Source organism: Pleurodeles waltl, unplaced genomic scaffold (assembly GCF_031143425.1).
Source record: "Pleurodeles waltl isolate 20211129_DDA unplaced genomic scaffold, aPleWal1.hap1.20221129 scaffold_72, whole genome shotgun sequence".
NCBI classification, from domain to species: domain Eukaryota; kingdom Metazoa; phylum Chordata; class Amphibia; order Caudata; family Salamandridae; genus Pleurodeles; species Pleurodeles waltl.
This window is the reverse complement of record NW_027150393.1, coordinates 2,428,687-2,451,646: the sequence shown is the minus strand read 5'-3', so window position 1 is coordinate 2,451,646 and position 22,960 is coordinate 2,428,687. Positions and strand designations below refer to the sequence as shown.

At 48.8% G+C, this 22,960-nt stretch overlaps 6 non-coding genes across 6 annotated transcripts; all 6 read left to right on the top strand.

Annotated features, from left to right (window-relative positions):
* Positions 1-1,736: 1,736 nt before the first annotated feature.
* Positions 1,737-1,808, top strand: TRNAP-AGG (transfer RNA proline (anticodon AGG)). Its single transcript has one exon. It is a non-coding gene; the product is annotated as a tRNA-Pro (tRNA).
* Positions 1,809-5,320: 3,512 nt separating this feature from the next.
* Positions 5,321-5,392, top strand: TRNAP-AGG (transfer RNA proline (anticodon AGG)). The gene has a single exon. It is a non-coding gene; the product is annotated as a tRNA-Pro (tRNA).
* Positions 5,393-8,903: 3,511 nt separating this feature from the next.
* TRNAP-AGG (transfer RNA proline (anticodon AGG)) lies at positions 8,904-8,975 on the top strand. The gene has a single exon. It is a non-coding gene; the product is annotated as a tRNA-Pro (tRNA).
* Positions 8,976-12,486: 3,511 nt separating this feature from the next.
* TRNAP-AGG (transfer RNA proline (anticodon AGG)) lies at positions 12,487-12,558 on the top strand. Its single transcript has one exon. It is a non-coding gene; the product is annotated as a tRNA-Pro (tRNA).
* Positions 12,559-16,069: 3,511 nt separating this feature from the next.
* TRNAP-AGG (transfer RNA proline (anticodon AGG)) lies at positions 16,070-16,141 on the top strand. The gene has a single exon. It is a non-coding gene; the product is annotated as a tRNA-Pro (tRNA).
* A 3,511-nt stretch (positions 16,142-19,652) lies between these two features.
* TRNAP-AGG (transfer RNA proline (anticodon AGG)) lies at positions 19,653-19,724 on the top strand. Its single transcript has one exon. It is a non-coding gene; the product is annotated as a tRNA-Pro (tRNA).
* The last annotated feature ends 3,236 nt before the right edge of the window (positions 19,725-22,960 follow it).

The following is a 22,960-nucleotide window of genomic DNA, read 5'->3' as shown; positions in this document are numbered from 1 at the left end:
CGCTTCAGAAGATGTTTCAAATGACTATGCAGCGGCAGTCTAGTTGGTATAGGGGTATGATTCTCGCTTCGGGTGTGAGAGGACCTCGGTTCAAATCCCAGACAAACCCCTACCTTTAGAGGTTCAGTCTGTGTTTTAAACAGGAGTATTTCTGCTTTTCACTCTTGTAAGATGTCATGTTGCAATGCAATACATGCTTTATACTGGCGTCGAGACGGTTCAGCATCATGAAGGTATGCGAGATTTCTTTGCAACTGCTTTTCTGTGCTGGAGCAGCAGTGCTCGTAGGAACATTAAATGCACAGTGCTTCTCCATGGTAATTTCGGGGTCCAGTTCTGAAATCACCTCTTGGAATGAAAGTGATCCCAGTTCCTTTCTTCCAAGGGAAGAGATTGTGTTCCGGAAGGCTCAGCTTTGAGCGTCATGAACATTGGCCCTCATCCTTGCATCCCAGTCCAATGCATAGCCACATAAAGCAAGCAGGTGTGTCTGTTTCCATAGTGTGGTGGTTCCAGTACAATGCATAGCCACATGAAGCAAGCCGGCAAGTGTGTCTGCTTGTGTAGTGTAGTGGTTATCATGCGCACCTCACATGCGAAAGGTCCCTGGTTCGAGTCGCTGGGCTTTTTCACAGTATTTGCATTTCCTGCCTCACCTGACAGGCAAGCTGAGATAAAAGAGACTGTGTCTATCCCTCACCATCGTGAGGTACTACGCTCCTGGGGCATCTGTCACAGCTCACCAAGAGGAGTTGCGCCAGCTTACGGCAGTCAGTTGCTCACTGTTTGACCTTTGCAATGAAGCCTGAGCCTACAGCATTCAAGCCAGCCAAGGAAGGAAGGTACGAGAGCGAAAATAGCTTTCCTGCCCTCACCAAGAACACACACCTTGAGCAAATAAAGTGCCAGACTTACAAGGCCCTATCGCCACCGGAGCATCACTTTTAGTGACGCCCCGGTGGCACTATGCACTGCGCGGTATTTACAAGATGGCGTTCAGCCACTTTTTGTGGCTTAACACCACCTTGTAAATACGGCCCCTTAGCACGCAGCGCGTTCCCTGGAAGGGGCGTGCAATGGGTGTTGTTGGGAGTGTGCCACAGCAACACCATAGCATTTTGATGCTGCTCCAGATTTAGGAGTTGGCGTAAATCTGCGTCAGCGCCAAAATCCAACGCCATCCCAGGGGTGTCGTTAGAGTGGCGCACTGAGGAGAAATGTTTTCATTTCTCCTTGTTTTTGCTCTTGCTATGTGTGATGCATTCTGCAGCACACATAGAAGTAAGAGCAAATCACCATTGAAGATTTTTTTTTTGGGCAGGAAGGTGTCCCTTCCTGCACAAAAACAATTTCCCCCTCAACGCAGTCATCCTTGTACCATGGTGCAAGAACGGCTGCGTTGGCGCTCAGCAGCTAATTTAGAGCTGGCGCAGGGGGAAGCACAGGGGTGCGCTGTATTCTACTAAATACGGCGCTTTCCTGCATTTTGAAAATGACGGCACGTGGGGCTTGCAAATTTGGCACAGCGTCGCGCTTAGTCATTTTCTTGTAAATCTGGGCCAAAATGTCTAAAGGATAGAGGCTTTTTATGTCATGTTCGATGAAGACCATGCAAATGACTCTAGTCGTACTGCAAAAGAGAGCACCATGTGCAGTTTCTTGCTTTGGGATGTAGTCTCCCACTCTCTGTCACCAATCCTCCGAGCAGGGTCGGAGCCGTTGCATTTCTGTGCCCAGGCTCGTTGGTCTAGGGGTATGATTCTCGCTTAGGGTGCGAGAGGTCCCGGGTTCAAATCCCGGACGAGCCCATTTTAGCGGAAAACAATCAAATCCTGCTCAAAATACACAACCCCTCAACATTTCTCATTTTACTCGAAGCATTGTTGCGCAAAACATATTTTTTGCCTCAGGCGAAAAATGGATTACAATGCCTTGGCTTCCTTCCTGCTTGCTCTCAGTGCGCCCTGTGTGATGATTTCACAGGCTCTCCTTCCTGGCATTTAGGCATCAGATATTTGTCTGTCTCTGCCCGCAGCTATGGGATTTTTCAGGACGTCTGAGTGTATGCATGCTGGCCGACACTGCTGCAATTTTCACACTTACCCCTCGCATTCCGAGCAACTGCTGATAAAGTATAGAGGAAATCGTGCAAACATATGAGGGGAACTGTGCTCCTTCAGTCAAATCAGCAAGCTTGTTTCTGTAGTGTAGTGGTTATCACGTTCGCCTCACACGCGAAAAGTCCCCGGTTTGAGACCGGGCAGAAACACTTGGCAGCAGCAGCTTTTGTGTTTGCTCCCTAAAACCTCAGTCTCTCTCAATGCACACTTAGACAGAAATGACCTTTAAAAACTTGTGACCTGTGTAAAACGTGCTTTACTATTGCAGGACGCTAAAAAGTTATCTGCATCCCTCGGTGGTCGTGCATGTGCATTGTTTCTTGTTCTGTTTTTTTTTTTTTTTCTTGGCCATGTTATATTGTGGGGCCTTTAAAGCTGTGACTTTGATAGGAACATTGCAAGCGGCAAAATCAACAAGTGCAGACTGAAGAGTCCGACCTGCACACTGTTTTGGCTGTCAGGATGGCCGAGTGGTCTAAGGCGCCAGACTCAAGAGAGCTTGATCTTCAGTGAAGCTGAGCCTTCTGGTCTCTTCATGGAGGCGTGGGTTCAAATCCCACTTCTGACAGGTGTATTTTCTTCCCTTAAATCTTGCTCTGCTTGCAGAGCCAGCTCCTCACACCACTATCTTTGGAAGCTGCTGTGGCATGTGAGGAGAAATCCACCAACCCATCGGCTGGGCCCTCAATCAAAATTCTGTGTATTACTGGAAGGGGCGTCTCAGGCACACCTTCTGTTAGAGCTGCACTTTATGACAGTAACTACCATGCTGGTTTCTACTTAAGCAGTTGATTCTATCGTTTGAAGTGAGGCTCTCCTGCCACCTTTTGGGCAAAGAAGACTCTGCCCCTGCAACAACACAGGCAGACAAGCTCAAACTAGGTTTCTTGGTTAGGTGGGCGGAGCATATTGGCAATGGTGCCTCCTCGTGACTTGCAATTTACATGAAGAAGACAGAGAGGCAGCTGGGAGTAGGCAGTACCCATGAACCCCTGAACACTGTCTTGCGACTAGCACACAATTCTGAAATGAGGCGGGGGAAAGGAGGTGATTTCCCCATCAAGGGCCATTCCGGGAAATCAGCCACCCTGCGTCTCCCAGGTGAGTGTTTCAGGCCTATGAGCCACTAATATAAATCTCGCCTGATCGAGCCTGATCGAGCGCTGACCGAGCAAGTGTGCTTGAATCCAAGAGGCATGCTCCTCTGGCTCAAGAGCTAGCAGGCCCTTCAGTGCTTCTGGTTGGGAAATCTAAGGTGCAAGGGTCCATGACTAGCAGCGGGTTACAACTACCAGAAAGGGTCTGCTTTTCACATCAGTCCCCTAGTTCAGCTCACTGGCACAGGGCATTTTGACTACCTCTTGCCTTGCTAGAGACAAACAAAAAATCCTTGACAGAAAACATCAATTGCTATGGCACGCTTAGAGAGAGAGAGCCTCCAAATGGCCCTGCTTTTCTGAAAGACGCTTCAGAAGATGTTTCAAATGACTATGCAGCGGCAGTCTAGTTGGTATAGGGGTATGATTCTCGCTTCGGGTGTGAGAGGACCTCGGTTCAAATCCCAGACAAACCCCTACCTTTAGAGGTTCAGTCTGTGTTTTAAACAGGAGTATTTCTGCTTTTCACTCTTGTAAGATGTCATGTTGCAATGCAATACATGCTTTATACTGGCGTCGAGACGGTTCAGCATCATGAAGGTATGCGAGATTTCTTTGCAACTGCTTTTCTGTGCTGGAGCAGCAGTGCTCGTAGGAACATTAAATGCACAGTGCTTCTCCATGGTAATTTCGGGGTCCAGTTCTGAAATCACCTCTTGGAATGAAAGTGATCCCAGTTCCTTTCTTCCAAGGGAAGAGATTGTGTTCCGGAAGGCTCAGCTTTGAGCGTCATGAACATTGGCCCTCATCCTTGCATCCCAGTCCAATGCATAGCCACATAAAGCAAGCAGGTGTGTCTGTTTCCATAGTGTGGTGGTTCCAGTACAATGCATAGCCACATGAAGCAAGCCGGCAAGTGTGTCTGCTTGTGTAGTGTAGTGGTTATCATGCGCACCTCACATGCGAAAGGTCCCTGGTTCGAGTCGCTGGGCTTTTTCACAGTATTTGCATTTCCTGCCTCACCTGACAGGCAAGCTGAGATAAAAGAGACTGTGTCTATCCCTCACCATCGTGAGGTACTACGCTCCTGGGGCATCTGTCACAGCTCACCAAGAGGAGTTGCGCCAGCTTACGGCAGTCAGTTGCTCACTGTTTGACCTTTGCAATGAAGCCTGAGCCTACAGCATTCAAGCCAGCCAAGGAAGGAAGGTACGAGAGCGAAAATAGCTTTCCTGCCCTCACCAAGAACACACACCTTGAGCAAATAAAGTGCCAGACTTACAAGGCCCTATCGCCACCGGAGCATCACTTTTAGTGACGCCCCGGTGGCACTATGCACTGCGCGGTATTTACAAGATGGCGTTCAGCCACTTTTTGTGGCTTAACACCACCTTGTAAATACGGCCCCTTAGCACGCAGCGCGTTCCCTGGAAGGGGCGTGCAATGGGTGTTGTTGGGAGTGTGCCACAGCAACACCATAGCATTTTGATGCTGCTCCAGATTTAGGAGTTGGCGTAAATCTGCGTCAGCGCCAAAATCCAACGCCATCCCAGGGGTGTCGTTAGAGTGGCGCACTGAGGAGAAATGTTTTCATTTCTCCTTGTTTTTGCTCTTGCTATGTGTGATGCATTCTGCAGCACACATAGAAGTAAGAGCAAATCACCATTGAAGATTTTTTTTTTGGGCAGGAAGGTGTCCCTTCCTGCACAAAAACAATTTCCCCCTCAACGCAGTCATCCTTGTACCATGGTGCAAGAACGGCTGCGTTGGCGCTCAGCAGCTAATTTAGAGCTGGCGCAGGGGGAAGCACAGGGGTGCGCTGTATTCTACTAAATACGGCGCTTTCCTGCATTTTGAAAATGACGGCACGTGGGGCTTGCAAATTTGGCACAGCGTCGCGCTTAGTCATTTTCTTGTAAATCTGGGCCAAAATGTCTAAAGGATAGAGGCTTTTTATGTCATGTTCGATGAAGACCATGCAAATGACTCTAGTCGTACTGCAAAAGAGAGCACCATGTGCAGTTTCTTGCTTTGGGATGTAGTCTCCCACTCTCTGTCACCAATCCTCCGAGCAGGGTCGGAGCCGTTGCATTTCTGTGCCCAGGCTCGTTGGTCTAGGGGTATGATTCTCGCTTAGGGTGCGAGAGGTCCCGGGTTCAAATCCCGGACGAGCCCATTTTAGCGGAAAACAATCAAATCCTGCTCAAAATACACAACCCCTCAACATTTCTCATTTTACTCGAAGCATTGTTGCGCAAAACATATTTTTTGCCTCAGGCGAAAAATGGATTACAATGCCTTGGCTTCCTTCCTGCTTGCTCTCAGTGCGCCCTGTGTGATGATTTCACAGGCTCTCCTTCCTGGCATTTAGGCATCAGATATTTGTCTGTCTCTGCCCGCAGCTATGGGATTTTTCAGGACGTCTGAGTGTATGCATGCTGGCCGACACTGCTGCAATTTTCACACTTACCCCTCGCATTCCGAGCAACTGCTGATAAAGTATAGAGGAAATCGTGCAAACATATGAGGGGAACTGTGCTCCTTCAGTCAAATCAGCAAGCTTGTTTCTGTAGTGTAGTGGTTATCACGTTCGCCTCACACGCGAAAAGTCCCCGGTTTGAGACCGGGCAGAAACACTTGGCAGCAGCAGCTTTTGTGTTTGCTCCCTAAAACCTCAGTCTCTCTCAATGCACACTTAGACAGAAATGACCTTTAAAAACTTGTGACCTGTGTAAAACGTGCTTTACTATTGCAGGACGCTAAAAAGTTATCTGCATCCCTCGGTGGTCGTGCATGTGCATTGTTTCTTGTTCTGTTTTTTTTTTTTTTTCTTGGCCATGTTATATTGTGGGGCCTTTAAAGCTGTGACTTTGATAGGAACATTGCAAGCGGCAAAATCAACAAGTGCAGACTGAAGAGTCCGACCTGCACACTGTTTTGGCTGTCAGGATGGCCGAGTGGTCTAAGGCGCCAGACTCAAGAGAGCTTGATCTTCAGTGAAGCTGAGCCTTCTGGTCTCTTCATGGAGGCGTGGGTTCAAATCCCACTTCTGACAGGTGTATTTTCTTCCCTTAAATCTTGCTCTGCTTGCAGAGCCAGCTCCTCACACCACTATCTTTGGAAGCTGCTGTGGCATGTGAGGAGAAATCCACCAACCCATCGGCTGGGCCCTCAATCAAAATTCTGTGTATTACTGGAAGGGGCGTCTCAGGCACACCTTCTGTTAGAGCTGCACTTTATGACAGTAACTACCATGCTGGTTTCTACTTAAGCAGTTGATTCTATCGTTTGAAGTGAGGCTCTCCTGCCACCTTTTGGGCAAAGAAGACTCTGCCCCTGCAACAACACAGGCAGACAAGCTCAAACTAGGTTTCTTGGTTAGGTGGGCGGAGCATATTGGCAATGGTGCCTCCTCGTGACTTGCAATTTACATGAAGAAGACAGAGAGGCAGCTGGGAGTAGGCAGTACCCATGAACCCCTGAACACTGTCTTGCGACTAGCACACAATTCTGAAATGAGGCGGGGGAAAGGAGGTGATTTCCCCATCAAGGGCCATTCCGGGAAATCAGCCACCCTGCGTCTCCCAGGTGAGTGTTTCAGGCCTATGAGCCACTAATATAAATCTCGCCTGATCGAGCCTGATCGAGCGCTGACCGAGCAAGTGTGCTTGAATCCAAGAGGCATGCTCCTCTGGCTCAAGAGCTAGCAGGCCCTTCAGTGCTTCTGGTTGGGAAATCTAAGGTGCAAGGGTCCATGACTAGCAGCGGGTTACAACTACCAGAAAGGGTCTGCTTTTCACATCAGTCCCCTAGTTCAGCTCACTGGCACAGGGCATTTTGACTACCTCTTGCCTTGCTAGAGACAAACAAAAAATCCTTGACAGAAAACATCAATTGCTATGGCACGCTTAGAGAGAGAGAGCCTCCAAATGGCCCTGCTTTTCTGAAAGACGCTTCAGAAGATGTTTCAAATGACTATGCAGCGGCAGTCTAGTTGGTATAGGGGTATGATTCTCGCTTCGGGTGTGAGAGGACCTCGGTTCAAATCCCAGACAAACCCCTACCTTTAGAGGTTCAGTCTGTGTTTTAAACAGGAGTATTTCTGCTTTTCACTCTTGTAAGATGTCATGTTGCAATGCAATACATGCTTTATACTGGCGTCGAGACGGTTCAGCATCATGAAGGTATGCGAGATTTCTTTGCAACTGCTTTTCTGTGCTGGAGCAGCAGTGCTCGTAGGAACATTAAATGCACAGTGCTTCTCCATGGTAATTTCGGGTCCAGTTCTGAAATCACCTCTTGGAATGAAAGTGATCCCAGTTCCTTTCTTCCAAGGGAAGAGATTGTGTTCCGGAAGGCTCAGCTTTGAGCGTCATGAACATTGGCCCTCATCCTTGCATCCCAGTCCAATGCATAGCCACATAAAGCAAGCAGGTGTGTCTGTTTCCATAGTGTGGTGGTTCCAGTACAATGCATAGCCACATGAAGCAAGCCGGCAAGTGTGTCTGCTTGTGTAGTGTAGTGGTTATCATGCGCACCTCACATGCGAAAGGTCCCTGGTTCGAGTCGCTGGGCTTTTTCACAGTATTTGCATTTCCTGCCTCACCTGACAGGCAAGCTGAGATAAAAGAGACTGTGTCTATCCCTCACCATCGTGAGGTACTACGCTCCTGGGGCATCTGTCACAGCTCACCAAGAGGAGTTGCGCCAGCTTACGGCAGTCAGTTGCTCACTGTTTGACCTTTGCAATGAAGCCTGAGCCTACAGCATTCAAGCCAGCCAAGGAAGGAAGGTACGAGAGCGAAAATAGCTTTCCTGCCCTCACCAAGAACACACACCTTGAGCAAATAAAGTGCCAGACTTACAAGGCCCTATCGCCACCGGAGCATCACTTTTAGTGACGCCCCGGTGGCACTATGCACTGCGCGGTATTTACAAGATGGCGTTCAGCCACTTTTTGTGGCTTAACACCACCTTGTAAATACGGCCCCTTAGCACGCAGCGCGTTCCCTGGAAGGGGCGTGCAATGGGTGTTGTTGGGAGTGTGCCACAGCAACACCATAGCATTTTGATGCTGCTCCAGATTTAGGAGTTGGCGTAAATCTGCGTCAGCGCCAAAATCCAACGCCATCCCAGGGGTGTCGTTAGAGTGGCGCACTGAGGAGAAATGTTTTCATTTCTCCTTGTTTTTGCTCTTGCTATGTGTGATGCATTCTGCAGCACACATAGAAGTAAGAGCAAATCACCATTGAAGATTTTTTTTTTGGGCAGGAAGGTGTCCCTTCCTGCACAAAAACAATTTCCCCCTCAACGCAGTCATCCTTGTACCATGGTGCAAGAACGGCTGCGTTGGCGCTCAGCAGCTAATTTAGAGCTGGCGCAGGGGGAAGCACAGGGGTGCGCTGTATTCTACTAAATACGGCGCTTTCCTGCATTTTGAAAATGACGGCACGTGGGGCTTGCAAATTTGGCACAGCGTCGCGCTTAGTCATTTTCTTGTAAATCTGGGCCAAAATGTCTAAAGGATAGAGGCTTTTTATGTCATGTTCGATGAAGACCATGCAAATGACTCTAGTCGTACTGCAAAAGAGAGCACCATGTGCAGTTTCTTGCTTTGGGATGTAGTCTCCCACTCTCTGTCACCAATCCTCCGAGCAGGGTCGGAGCCGTTGCATTTCTGTGCCCAGGCTCGTTGGTCTAGGGGTATGATTCTCGCTTAGGGTGCGAGAGGTCCCGGGTTCAAATCCCGGACGAGCCCATTTTAGCGGAAAACAATCAAATCCTGCTCAAAATACACAACCCCTCAACATTTCTCATTTTACTCGAAGCATTGTTGCGCAAAACATATTTTTTGCCTCAGGCGAAAAATGGATTACAATGCCTTGGCTTCCTTCCTGCTTGCTCTCAGTGCGCCCTGTGTGATGATTTCACAGGCTCTCCTTCCTGGCATTTAGGCATCAGATATTTGTCTGTCTCTGCCCGCAGCTATGGGATTTTTCAGGACGTCTGAGTGTATGCATGCTGGCCGACACCGCTGCAATTTTCACACTTACCCCTCGCATTCCGAGCAACTGCTGATAAAGTATAGAGGAAATCGTGCAAACATATGAGGGGAACTGTGCTCCTTCAGTCAAACCAGCAAGCTTGTTTCTGTAGTGTAGTGGTTATCACGTTCGCCTCACACGCGAAAAGTCCCCGGTTTGAGACCGGGCAGAAACACTTGGCAGCAGCAGCTTTTGTGTTTGCTCCCTAAAACCTCAGTCTCTCTCAATGCACACTTAGACAGAAATGACCTTTAAAAACTTGTGACCTGTGTAAAACGTGCTTTACTATTGCAGGACGCTAAAAAGTTATCTGCATCCCTCGGTGGTCGTGCATGTGCATTGTTTCTTGTTCTGTTTTTTTTTTTTTTTCTTGGCCATGTTATATTGTGGGGCCTTTAAAGCTGTGACTTTGATAGGAACATTGCAAGCGGCAAAATCAACAAGTGCAGACTGAAGAGTCCGACCTGCACACTGTTTTGGCTGTCAGGATGGCCGAGTGGTCTAAGGCGCCAGACTCAAGAGAGCTTGATCTTCAGTGAAGCTGAGCCTTCTGGTCTCTTCATGGAGGCGTGGGTTCAAATCCCACTTCTGACAGGTGTATTTTCTTCCCTTAAATCTTGCTCTGCTTGCAGAGCCAGCTCCTCACACCACTATCTTTGGAAGCTGCTGTGGCATGTGAGGAGAAATCCACCAACCCATCGGCTGGGCCCTCAATCAAAATTCTGTGTATTACTGGAAGGGGCGTCTCAGGCACACCTTCCGTTAGAGCTGCACTTTATGACAGTAACTACCATGCTGGTTTCTACTTAAGCAGTTGATTCTATCGTTTGAAGTGAGGCTCTCCTGCCACCTTTTGGGCAAAGAAGACTCTGCCCCTGCAACAACACAGGCAGACAAGCTCAAACTAGGTTTCTTGGTTAGGTGGGCGGAGCATATTGGCAATGGTGCCTCCTCGTGACTTGCAATTTACATGAAGAAGACAGAGAGGCAGCTGGGAGTAGGCAGTACCCATGAACCCCTGAACACTGTCTTGCGACTAGCACACAATTCTGAAATGAGGCGGGGGAAAGGAGGTGATTTCCCCATCAAGGGCCATTCCGGGAAATCAGCCACCCTGCGTCTCCCAGGTGAGTGTTTCAGGCCTATGAGCCACTAATATAAATCTCGCCTGATCGAGCCTGATCGAGCGCTGACCGAGCAAGTGTGCTTGAATCCAAGAGGCATGCTCCTCTGGCTCAAGAGCTAGCAGGCCCTTTAGTGCTTCTGGTTGGGAAATCTAAGGTGCAAGGGTCCATGACTAGCAGCGGGTTACAACTACCAGAAAGGGTCTGCTTTTCACATCAGTCCCCTAGTTCAGCTCACTGGCACAGGGCATTTTGACTACCTCTTGCCTTGCTAGAGACAAACAAAAAATCCTTGACAGAAAACATCAATTGCTATGGCACGCTTAGAGAGAGAGAGCCTCCAAATGGCCCTGCTTTTCTGAAAGACGCTTCAGAAGATGTTTCAAATGACTATGCAGCGGCAGTCTAGTTGGTATAGGGGTATGATTCTCGCTTCGGGTGTGAGAGGACCTCGGTTCAAATCCCAGACAAACCCCTACCTTTAGAGGTTCAGTCAGTGTTTTAAACAGGAGTATTTCTGCTTTTCACTCTTGTAAGATGTCATGTTGCAATGCAATACATGCTTTATACTGGCGTCGAGACGGTTCAGCATCATGAAGGTATGCGAGATTTCTTTGCAACTGCTTTTCTGTGCTGGAGCAGCAGTGCTCGTAGGAACATTAAATGCACAGTGCTTCTCCATGGTAATTTCGGGTCCAGTTCTGAAATCACCTCTTGGAATGAAAGTGATCCCAGTTCCTTTCTTCCAAGGGAAGAGATTGTGTTCCGGAAGGCTCAGCTTTGAGCGTCATGAACATTGGCCCTCATCCTTGCATCCCAGTCCAATGCATAGCCACATAAAGCAAGCAGGTGTGTCTGTTTCCATAGTGTGGTGGTTCCAGTACAATGCATAGCCACATGAAGCAAGCCGGCAAGTGTGTCTGCTTGTGTAGTGTAGTGGTTATCATGCGCACCTCACATGCGAAAGGTCCCTGGTTCGAGTCGCTGGGCTTTTTCACAGTATTTGCATTTCCTGCCTCACCTGACAGGCAAGCTGAGATAAAAGAGACTGTGTCTATCCCTCACCATCGTGAGGTACTACGCTCCTGGGGCATCTGTCACAGCTCACCAAGAGGAGTTGCGCCAGCTTACGGCAGTCAGTTGCTCACTGTTTGACCTTTGCAATGAAGCCTGAGCCTACAGCATTCAAGCCAGCCAAGGAAGGAAGGTACGAGAGCGAAAATAGCTTTCCTGCCCTCACCAAGAACACACACCTTGAGCAAATAAAGTGCCAGACTTACAAGGCCCTATCGCCACCGGAGCATCACTTTTAGTGACGCCCCGGTGGCACTATGCACTGCGCGGTATTTACAAGATGGCGTTCAGCCACTTTTTGTGGCTTAACACCACCTTGTAAATACGGCCCCTTAGCACGCAGCGCGTTCCCTGGAAGGGGCGTGCAATGGGTGTTGTTGGGAGTGTGCCACAGCAACACCATAGCATTTTGATGCTGCTCCAGATTTAGGAGTTGGCGTAAATCTGCGTCAGCGCCAAAATCCAACGCCATCCCAGGGGTGTCGTTAGAGTGGCGCACTGAGGAGAAATGTTTTCATTTCTCCTTGTTTTTGCTCTTGCTATGTGTGATGCATTCTGCAGCACACATAGAAGTAAGAGCAAATCACCATTGAAGATTTTTTTTTTGGGCAGGAAGGTGTCCCTTCCTGCACAAAAACAATTTCCCCCTCAACGCAGTCATCCTTGTACCATGGTGCAAGAACGGCTGCGTTGGCGCTCAGCAGCTAATTTAGAGCTGGCGCAGGGGGAAGCACAGGGGTGCGCTGTATTCTACTAAATACGGCGCTTTCCTGCATTTTGAAAATGACGGCACGTGGGGCTTGCAAATTTGGCACAGCGTCGCGCTTAGTCATTTTCTTGTAAATCTGGGCCAAAATGTCTAAAGGATAGAGGCTTTTTATGTCATGTTCGATGAAGACCATGCAAATGACTCTAGTCGTACTGCAAAAGAGAGCACCATGTGCAGTTTCTTGCTTTGGGATGTAGTCTCCCACTCTCTGTCACCAATCCTCCGAGCAGGGTCGGAGCCGTTGCATTTCTGTGCCCAGGCTCGTTGGTCTAGGGGTATGATTCTCGCTTAGGGTGCGAGAGGTCCTGGGTTCAAATCCCGGACGAGCCCATTTTAGCGGAAAACAATCAAATCCTGCTCAAAATACACAACCCCTCAACATTTCTCATTTTACTCGAAGCATTGTTGCGCAAAACATATTTTTTGCCTCAGGCGAAAAATGGATTACAATGCCTTGGCTTCCTTCCTGCTTGCTCTCAGTGCGCCCTGTGTGATGATTTCACAGGCTCTCCTTCCTGGCATTTAGGCATCAGATATTTGTCTGTCTCTGCCCGCAGCTATGGGATTTTTCAGGACGTCTGAGTGTATGCATGCTGGCCGACACCGCTGCAATTTTCACACTTACCCCTCGCATTCCGAGCAACTGCTGATAAAGTATAGAGGAAATCGTGCAAACATATGAGGGGAACTGTGCTCCTTCAGTCAAATCAGCAAGCTTGTTTCTGTAGTGTAGTGGTTATCACGTTAGCCTCACACGCGAAAAGTCCCCGGTTTGAGACCGGGCAGAAACACTTGGCAGCAGCAGCTTTTGTGTTTGCTCCCTAAAACCTCAGTCTCTCTCAATGCACACTTAGACAGAAATGACCTTTAAAAACTTGTGACCTGTGTAAAACGTGCTTTACTATTGCAGGACGCTAAAAAGTTATCTGCATCCCTCGGTGGTCGTGCATGTGCATTGTTTCTTGTTCTGTTTTTTTTTTTTTTTCTTGGCCATGTTATATTGTGGGGCCTTTAAAGCTGTGACTTTGATAGGAACATTGCAAGCGGCAAAATCAACAAGTGCAGACTGAAGAGTCCGACCTGCACACTGTTTTGGCTGTCAGGATGGCCGAGTGGTCTAAGGCGCCAGACTCAAGAGAGCTTGATCTTCAGTGAAGCTGAGCCTTCTGGTCTCTTCATGGAGGCGTGGGTTCAAATCCCACTTCTGACAGGTGTATTTTCTTCCCTTAAATCTTGCTCTGCTTGCAGAGCCAGCTCCTCACACCACTATCTTTGGAAGCTGCTGTGGCATGTGAGGAGAAATCCACCAACCCATCGGCTGGGCCCTCAATCAAAATTCTGTGTATTACTGGAAGGGGCGTCTCAGGCACACCTTCTGTTAGAGCTGCACTTTATGACAGTAACTACCATGCTGGTTTCTACTTAAGCAGTTGATTCTATCGTTTGAAGTGAGGCTCTCCTGCCACCTTTTGGGCAAAGAAGACTCTGCCCCTGCAACAACACAGGCAGACAAGCTCAAACTAGGTTTCTTGGTTAGGTGGGCGGAGCATATTGGCAATGGTGCCTCCTCGTGACTTGCAATTTACATGAAGAAGACAGAGAGGCAGCTGGGAGTAGGCAGTACCCATGAACCCCTGAACACTGTCTTGCGACTAGCACACAATTCTGAAATGAGGCGGGGGAAAGGAGGTGATTTCCCCATCAAGGGCCATTCCGGGAAATCAGCCACCCTGCGTCTCCCAGGTGAGTGTTTCAGGCCTATGAGCCACTAATATAAATCTCGCCTGATCGAGCCTGATCGAGCGCTGACCGAGCAAGTGTGCTTGAATCCAAGAGGCATGCTCCTCTGGCTCAAGAGCTAGCAGGCCCTTCAGTGCTTCTGGTTGGGAAATCTAAGGTGCAAGGGTCCATGACTAGCAGCGGGTTACAACTACCAGAAAGGGTCTGCTTTTCACATCAGTCCCCTAGTTCAGCTCACTGGCACAGGGCATTTTGACTACCTCTTGCCTTGCTAGAGACAAACAAAAAATCCTTGACAGAAAACATCAATTGCTATGGCACGCTTAGAGAGAGAGAGCCTCCAAATGGCCCTGCTTTTCTGAAAGACGCTTCAGAAGATGTTTCAAATGACTATGCAGCGGCAGTCTAGTTGGTATAGGGGTATGATTCTCGCTTCGGGTGTGAGAGGACCTCGGTTCAAATCCCAGGCAAACCCCTACCTTTAGAGGTTCAGTCTGTGTTTTAAACAGGAGTATTTCTGCTTTTCACTCTTGTAAGATGTCATGTTGCAATGCAATACATGCTTTATACTGGCGTCGAGACGGTTCAGCATCATGAAGGTATGCGAGATTTCTTTGCAACTGCTTTTCTGTGCTGGAGCAGCAGTGCTCATAGGAACATTAAATGCACAGTGCTTCTCCATGGTAATTTCGGGTCCAGTTCTGAAATCACCTCTTGGAATGAAAGTGATCCCAGTTCCTTTCTTCCAAGGGAAGAGATTGTGTTCCGGAAGGCTCAGCTTTGAGCGTCATGAACATTGGCCCTCATCCTTGCATCCCAGTCCAATGCATAGCCACATAAAGCAAGCAGGTGTGTCTGTTTCCATAGTGTGGTGGTTCCAGTACAATGCATAGCCACATGAAGCAAGCCGGCAAGTGTGTCTGCTTGTGTAGTGTAGTGGTTATCATGCGCACCTCACATGCGAAAGGTCCCTGGTTCGAGTCGCTGGGCTTTTTCACAGTATTTGCATTTCCTGCCTCACCTGACAGGCAAGCTGAGATAAAAGAGACTGTGTCTATCCCTCACCATCGTGAGGTACTACGCTCCTGGGGCATCTGTCACAGCTCACCAAGAGGAGTTGCGCCAGCTTACGGCAGTCAGTTGCTCACTGTTTGACCTTTGCAATGAAGCCTGAGCCTACAGCATTCAAGCCAGCCAAGGAAGGAAGGTACGAGAGTGAAAATAGCTTTCCTGCCCTCACCAAGAACACACACCTTGAGCAAATAAAGTGCCAGACTTACAAGGCCCTATCGCCACCGGAGCATCACTTTTAGTGACGCCCCGGTGGCACTATGCACTGCGCGGTATTTACAAGATGGCGTTCAGCCACTTTTTGTGGCTTAACACCACCTTGTAAATACGGCCCCTTAGCACGCAGCGCGTTCCCTGGAAGGGGCGTGCAATGGGTGTTGTTGGGAGTGTGCCACAGCAACACCATAGCATTTTGATGCTGCTCCAGATTTAGGAGTTGGCGTAAATCTGCGTCAGCGCCAAAATCCAACGCCATCCCAGGGGTGTCGTTAGAGTGGCGCACTGAGGAGAAATGTTTTCATTTCTCCTTGTTTTTGCTCTTGCTATGTGTGATGCATTCTGCAGCACACATAGAAGTAAGAGCAAATCACCATTGAAGATTTTTTTTTTGGGCAGGAAGGTGTCCCTTCCTGCACAAAAACAATTTCCCCCTCAACGCAGTCATCCTTGTACCATGGTGCAAGAACGGCTGCGTTGGCGCTCAGCAGCTAATTTAGAGCTGGCGCAGGGGGAAGCACAGGGGTGCGCTGTATTCTACTAAATACGGCGCTTTCCTGCATTTTGAAAATGACGGCACGTGGGGCTTGCAAATTTGGCACAGCGTCGCGCTTAGTCATTTTCTTGTAAATCTGGGCCAAAATGTCTAAAGGATAGAGGCTTTTTATGTCATGTTCGATGAAGACCATGCAAATGACTCTAGTCGTACTGCAAAAGAGAGCACCATGTGCAGTTTCTTGCTTTGGGATGTAGTCTCCCACTCTCTGTCACCAATCCTCCGAGCAGGGTCGGAGCCGTTGCATTTCTGTGCCCAGGCTCGTTGGTCTAGGGGTATGATTCTCGCTTAGGGTGCGAGAGGTCCCGGGTTCAAATCCCGGACGAGCCCATTTTAGCGGAAAACAATCAAATCCTGCTCAAAATACACAACCCCTCAACATTTCTCATTTTACTCGAAGCATTGTTGCGCAAAACATATTTTTTGCCTCAGGCGAAAAATGGATTACAATGCCTTGGCTTCCTTCCTGCTTGCTCTCAGTGCGCCCTGTGTGATGATTTCACAGGCTCTCCTTCCTGGCATTTAGGCATCAGATATTTGTCTGTCTCTGCCCGCAGCTATGGGATTTTTCAGGACGTCTGAGTGTATGCATGCTGGCCGACACCGCTGCAATTTTCACACTTACCCCTCGCATTCCGAGCAACTGCTGATAAAGTATAGAGGAAATCGTGCAAACATATGAGGGGAACTGTGCTCCTTCAGTCAAATCAGCAAGCTTGTTTCTGTAGTGTAGTGGTTATCACGTTCGCCTCACACGCGAAAAGTCCCCGGTTTGAGACCGGGCAGAAACACTTGGCAGCAGCAGCTTTTGTGTTTGCTCCCTAAAACCTCAGTCTCTCTCAATGCACACTTAGACAGAAATGACCTTTAAAAACTTGTGACCTGTGTAAAACGTGCTTTACTATTGCAGGACGCTAAAAAGTTATCTGCATCCCTCGGTGGTCGTGCATGTGCATTGTTTCTTGTTCTGTTTTTTTTTTTTTTTCTTGGCCATGTTATATTGTGGGGCCTTTAAAGCTGTGACTTTGATAGGAACATTGCAAGCGGCAAAATCAACAAGTGCAGACTGAAGAGTCCGACCTGCACACTGTTTTGGCTGTCAGGATGGCCGAGTGGTCTAAGGCGCCAGACTCAAGAGAGCTTGATCTTCAGTGAAGCTGAGCCTTCTGGTCTCTTCATGGAGGCGTGGGTTCAAATCCCACTTCTGACAGGTGTATTTTCTTCCCTTAAATCTTGCTCTGCTTGCAGAGCCAGCTCCTCACACCACTATCTTTGGAAGCTGCTGTGGCATGTGAGGAGAAATCCACCAACCCATCGGCTGGGCCCTCAATCAAAATTCTGTGTATTACTGGAAGGGGCGTCTCAGGCACACCTTCTGTTAGAGCTGCACTTTATGACAGTAACTACCATGCTGGTTTCTACTTAAGCAGTTGATTCTATCGTTTGAAGTGAGGCTCTCCTGCCACCTTTTGGGCAAAGAAGACTCTGCCCCTGCAACAACACAGGCAGACAAGCTCAAACTAGGTTTCTTGGTTAGGTGGGCGGAGCATATTGGCAATGGTGCCTCCTCGTGACTTGCAATTTACATGAAGAAGACAGAGAGGCAGCTGGGAGTAGGCAGTACCCATGAACCCCTGAACACTGTCTTGCGACTAGCACACAATTCTGAAATGAGGCGGGGGAAAGGAGGTGATTTCCCCATCAAGGGCCATTCCGGGAAATCAGCCACCCTGCGTCTCCCAGGTGAGTGTTTCAGGCCTATGAGCCACTAATATAAATCTCGCCTGATCGAGCCTGATCGAGCGCTGACCGAGCAAGTGTGCTTGAATCCAAGAGGCATGCTCCTCTGGCTCAAGAGCTAGCAGGCCCTTCAGTGCTTCTGGTTGGGAAATCTAAGGTGCAAGGGTCCATGACTAGCAGCGGGTTACAACTACCAGAAAGGGTCTGCTTTTCACATCAGTCCCCTAGTTCAGCTCACTGGCACAGGGCATTTTGACTACCTCTTGCCTTGCTAGAGACAAACAAAAAATCCTTGACAGAAAACATCAATTGCTATGGCACGCTTAGAGAGAGAGAGCCTCCAAATGGCCCTGCTTTTCTGAAAGACGCTTCAGAAGATGTTTCAAATGACTATGCAGCGGCAGTCTAGTTGGTATAGGGGTATGATTCTCGCTTCGGGTGTGAGAGGACCTCGGTTCAAATCCCAGGCAAACCCCTTCCTTTAGAGGTTCAGTCTGTGTTTTAAACAGGAGTATTTCTGCTTTTCACTCTTGTAAGATGTCATGTTGCAATGCAATACATGCTTTATACTGGCGTCGAGACGGTTCAGCATCATGAAGGTATGCGAGATTTCTTTGCAACTGCTTTTCTGTGCTGGAGCAGCAGTGCTCGTAGGAACATTAAATGCACAGTGCTTCTCCATGGTAATTTCGGGTCCAGTTCTGAAATCACCTCTTGGAATGAAAGTGATCCCAGTTCCTTTCTTCCAAGGGAAGAGATTGTGTTCCGGAAGGCTCAGCTTTGAGCGTCATGAACATTGGCCCTCATCCTTGCATCCCAGTCCAATGCATAGCCACATAAAGCAAGCAGGTGTGTCTGTTTCCATAGTGTGGTGGTTCCAGTACAATGCATAGCCACATGAAGCAAGCCGGCAAGTGTGTCTGCTTGTGTAGTGTAGTGGTTATCATGCGCACCTCACATGCGAAAGGTCCCTGGTTCGAGTCGCTGGGCTTTTTCACAGTATTTGCATTTCCTGCCTCACCTGACAGGCAAGCTGAGATAAAAGAGACTGTGTCTATCCCTCACCATCGTGAGGTACTACGCTCCTGGGGCATCTGTCACAGCTCACCAAGAGGAGTTGCGCCAGCTTACGGCAGTCAGTTGCTCACTGTTTGACCTTTGCAATGAAGCCTGAGCCTACAGCATTCAAGCCAGCCAAGGAAGGAAGGTACGAGAGCGAAAATAGCTTTCCTGCCCTCACCAAGAACACACACCTTGAGCAAATAAAGTGCCAGACTTACAAGGCCCTATCGCCACCGGAGCATCACTTTTAGTGACGCCCCGGTGGCACTATGCACTGCGCGGTATTTACAAGATGGCGTTCAGCCACTTTTTGTGGCTTAACACCACCTTGTAAATACGGCCCCTTAGCACGCAGCGCGTTCCCTGGAAGGGGCGTGCAATGGGTGTTGTTGGGAGTGTGCCACAGCAACACCATAGCATTTTGATGCTGCTCCAGATTTAGGAGTTGGCGTAAATCTGCGTCAGCGCCAAAATCCAACGCCATCCCAGGGGTGTCGTTAGAGTGGCGCACTGAGGAGAAATGTTTTCATTTCTCCTTGTTTTTGCTCTTGCTATGTGTGATGCATTCTGCAGCACACATAGAAGTAAGAGCAAATCACCATTGAAGATTTTTTTTTTGGGCAGGAAGGTGTCCCTTCCTGCACAAAAACAATTTCCCCCTCAACGCAGTCATCCTTGTACCATGGTGCAAGAACGGCTGCGTTGGCGCTCAGCAGCTAATTTAGAGCTGGCGCAGGGGGAAGCACAGGGGTGCGCTGTATTCTACTAAATACGGCGCTTTCCTGCATTTTGAAAATGACGGCACGTGGGGCTTGCAAATTTGGCACAGCGTCGCGCTTAGTCATTTTCTTGTAAATCTGGGCCAAAATGTCTAAAGGATAGAGGCTTTTTATGTCATGTTCGATGAAGACCATGCAAATGACTCTAGTCGTACTGCAAAAGAGAGCACCATGTGCAGTTTCTTGCTTTGGGATGTAGTCTCCCACTCTCTGTCACCAATCCTCCGAGCAGGGTCGGAGCCGTTGCATTTCTGTGCCCAGGCTCGTTGGTCTAGGGGTATGATTCTCGCTTAGGGTGCGAGAGGTCCCGGGTTCAAATCCCGGACGAGCCCATTTTAGCGGAAAACAATCAAATCCTGCTCAAAATACACAACCCCTCAACATTTCTCATTTTACTCGAAGCATTGTTGCGCAAAACATATTTTTTGCCTCAGGCGAAAAATGGATTACAATGCCTTGGCTTCCTTCCTGCTTGCTCTCAGTGCGCCCTGTGTGATGATTTCACAGGCTCTCCTTCCTGGCATTTAGGCATCAGATATTTGTCTGTCTCTGCCCGCAGCTATGGGATTTTTCAGGACGTCTGAGTGTATGCATGCTGGCCGACACCGCTGCAATTTTCACACTTACCCCTCGCATTCCGAGCAACTGCTGATAAAGTATAGAGGAAATCGTGCAAACATATGAGGGGAACTGTGCTCCTTCAGTCAAACCAGCAAGCTTGTTTCTGTAGTGTAGTGGTTATCACGTTCGCCTCACACGCGAAAAGTCCCCGGTTTGAGACCGGGCAGAAACACTTGGCAGCAGCAGCTTTTGTGTTTGCTCCCTAAAACCTCAGTCTCTCTCAATGCACACTTAGACAGAAATGACCTTTAAAAACTTGTGACCTGTGTAAAACGTGCTTTACTATTGCAGGACGCTAAAAAGTTATCTGCATCCCTCGGTGGTCGTGCATGTGCATTGTTTCTTGTTCTGTTTTTTTTTTTTTTTCTTGGCCATGTTATATTGTGGGGCCTTTAAAGCTGTGACTTTGATAGGAACATTGCAAGCGGCAAAATCAACAAGTGCAGACTGAAGAGTCCGACCTGCACACTGTTTTGGCTGTCAGGATGGCCGAGTGGTCTAAGGCGCCAGACTCAAGAGAGCTTGATCTTCAGTGAAGCTGAGCCTTCTGGTCTCTTCATGGAGGCGTGGGTTCAAATCCCACTTCTGACAGGTGTATTTTCTTCCCTTAAATCTTGCTCTGCTTGCAGAGCCAGCTCCTCACACCACTATCTTTGGAAGCTGCTGTGGCATGTGAGGAGAAATCCACCAACCCATCGGCTGGGCCCTCAATCAAAATTCTGTGTATTACTGGAAGGGGCGTCTCAGGCACACCTTCCGTTAGAGCTGCACTTTATGACAGTAACTACCATGCTGGTTTCTACTTAAGCAGTTGATTCTATCGTTTGAAGTGAGGCTCTCCTGCCACCTTTTGGGCAAAGAAGACTCTGCCCCTGCAACAACACAGGCAGACAAGCTCAAACTAGGTTTCTTGGTTAGGTGGGCGGAGCATATTGGCAATGGTGCCTCCTCGTGACTTGCAATTTACATGAAGAAGACAGAGAGGCAGCTGGGAGTAGGCAGTACCCATGAACCCCTGAACACTGTCTTGCGACTAGCACACAATTCTGAAATGAGGCGGGGGAAAGGAGGTGATTTCCCCATCAAGGGCCATTCCGGGAAATCAGCCACCCTGCGTCTCCCAGGTGAGTGTTTCAGGCCTATGAGCCACTAATATAAATCTCGCCTGATCGAGCCTGATCGAGCGCTGACCGAGCAAGTGTGCTTGAATCCAAGAGGCATGCTCCTCTGGCTCAAGAGCTAGCAGGCCCTTTAGTGCTTCTGGTTGGGAAATCTAAGGTGCAAGGGTCCATGACTAGCAGCGGGTTACAACTACCAGAAAGGGTCTGCTTTTCACATCAGTCCCCTAGTTCAGCTCACTGGCACAGGGCATTTTGACTACCTCTTGCCTTGCTAGAGACAAACAAAAAATCCTTGACAGAAAACATCAATTGCTATGGCACGCTTAGAGAGAGAGAGCCTCCAAATGGCCCTGCTTTTCTGAAAGACGCTTCAGAAGATGTTTCAAATGACTATGCAGCGGCAGTCTAGTTGGTATAGGGGTATGATTCTCGCTTCGGGTGTGAGAGGACCTCGGTTCAAATCCCAGACAAACCCCTACCTTTAGAGGTTCAGTCAGTGTTTTAAACAGGAGTATTTCTGCTTTTCACTCTTGTAAGATGTCATGTTGCAATGCAATACATGCTTTATACTGGCGTCGAGACGGTTCAGCATCATGAAGGTATGCGAGATTTCTTTGCAACTGCTTTTCTGTGCTGGAGCAGCAGTGCTCGTAGGAACATTAAATGCACAGTGCTTCTCCATGGTAATTTCGGGTCCAGTTCTGAAATCACCTCTTGGAATGAAAGTGATCCCAGTTCCTTTCTTCCAAGGGAAGAGATTGTGTTCCGGAAGGCTCAGCTTTGAGCGTCATGAACATTGGCCCTCATCCTTGCATCCCAGTCCAATGCATAGCCACATAAAGCAAGCAGGTGTGTCTGTTTCCATAGTGTGGTGGTTCCAGTACAATGCATAGCCACATGAAGCAAGCCGGCAAGTGTGTCTGCTTGTGTAGTGTAGTGGTTATCATGCGCACCTCACATGCGAAAGGTCCCTGGTTCGAGTCGCTGGGCTTTTTCACAGTATTTGCATTTCCTGCCTCACCTGACAGGCAAGCTGAGATAAAAGAGACTGTGTCTATCCCTCACCATCGTGAGGTACTACGCTCCTGGGGCATCTGTCACAGCTCACCAAGAGGAGTTGCGCCAGCTTACGGCAGTCAGTTGCTCACTGTTTGACCTTTGCAATGAAGCCTGAGCCTACAGCATTCAAGCCAGCCAAGGAAGGAAGGTACGAGAGCGAAAATAGCTTTCCTGCCCTCACCAAGAACACACACCTTGAGCAAATAAAGTGCCAGACTTACAAGGCCCTATCGCCACCGGAGCATCACTTTTAGTGACGCCCCGGTGGCACTATGCACTGCGCGGTATTTACAAGATGGCGTTCAGCCACTTTTTGTGGCTTAACACCACCTTGTAAATACGGCCCCTTAGCACGCAGCGCGTTCCCTGGAAGGGGCGTGCAATGGGTGTTGTTGGGAGTGTGCCACAGCAACACCATAGCATTTTGATGCTGCTCCAGATTTAGGAGTTGGCGTAAATCTGCGTCAGCGCCAAAATCCAACGCCATCCCAGGGGTGTCGTTAGAGTGGCGCACTGAGGAGAAATGTTTTCATTTCTCCTTGTTTTTGCTCTTGCTATGTGTGATGCATTCTGCAGCACACATAGAAGTAAGAGCAAATCACCATTGAAGATTTTTTTTTTGGGCAGGAAGGTGTCCCTTCCTGCACAAAAACAATTTCCCCCTCAACGCAGTCATCCTTGTACCATGGTGCAAGAACGGCTGCGTTGGCGCTCAGCAGCTAATTTAGAGCTGGCGCAGGGGGAAGCACAGGGGTGCGCTGTATTCT